Here is a 668-nt window from a genome sequence, read left to right as displayed (position 1 = left end):
GTGTGTGTGTGTGTGTGTGTGTCTCTCTATCTCCGTGTGTGAGTGTGTGTGTGTGTGTGTGTGTATGTGTGTGTGTGTTGTCTTTCATTTTTTCATAGTTTTTTAATAGATAATTATTTATTCCTATATATTTTTTTTTAATTAGAAGACTTTGTATGAATCATTTATATATTCCTTCCGCAAGCTCCTTGGTGTGTCTCTTTGATTTTCTGTGTGTGTGTGTGTGTGTGTGTGTGTGTGTGTGTGTGTGTGTGTGTGTGTGTATGTGTGTGTGTGTGTGTGTGTGTTCTGTGTGTTCTGTGTATAAGACCACCTGTTCATAACCAATTGCCCCTATAGTGGGATAAATAAAGTTGCTTTGATTTTGAATATTTTATTTGGGTGATTTAAATATTGTGATGTGGTGTACATGTATTGTTCTATTTTGAAGGTTTTTAACGTAAAAATTCAGGAAAACTGAGAAAAACTCATTGGAAAAGTCGACTATAACTTGTGAAAATTGAATTTGATGAAAATAAATTGAGAGAGTAATTTTAAACTTTTAACTGCAGTTCCGGTGTCATCCTGCAGGGGGCAGCAGAGAGCTACACATCAAAAAACTACTTTTATTATTTACTGAGTGTATGTGCGTGTCTTGGTTTCCCCCATAGAGTCTCAGTCCTCTTCAC

Source organism: Ammodytes marinus (genome assembly GCF_949987685.1).
Source record: "Ammodytes marinus genome assembly, contig: scaffold_149, whole genome shotgun sequence".
Taxonomy (NCBI): Eukaryota; Metazoa; Chordata; class Actinopteri; order Uranoscopiformes; family Ammodytidae; genus Ammodytes; species Ammodytes marinus.
This window is presented reverse-complemented; position numbering follows the sequence as displayed.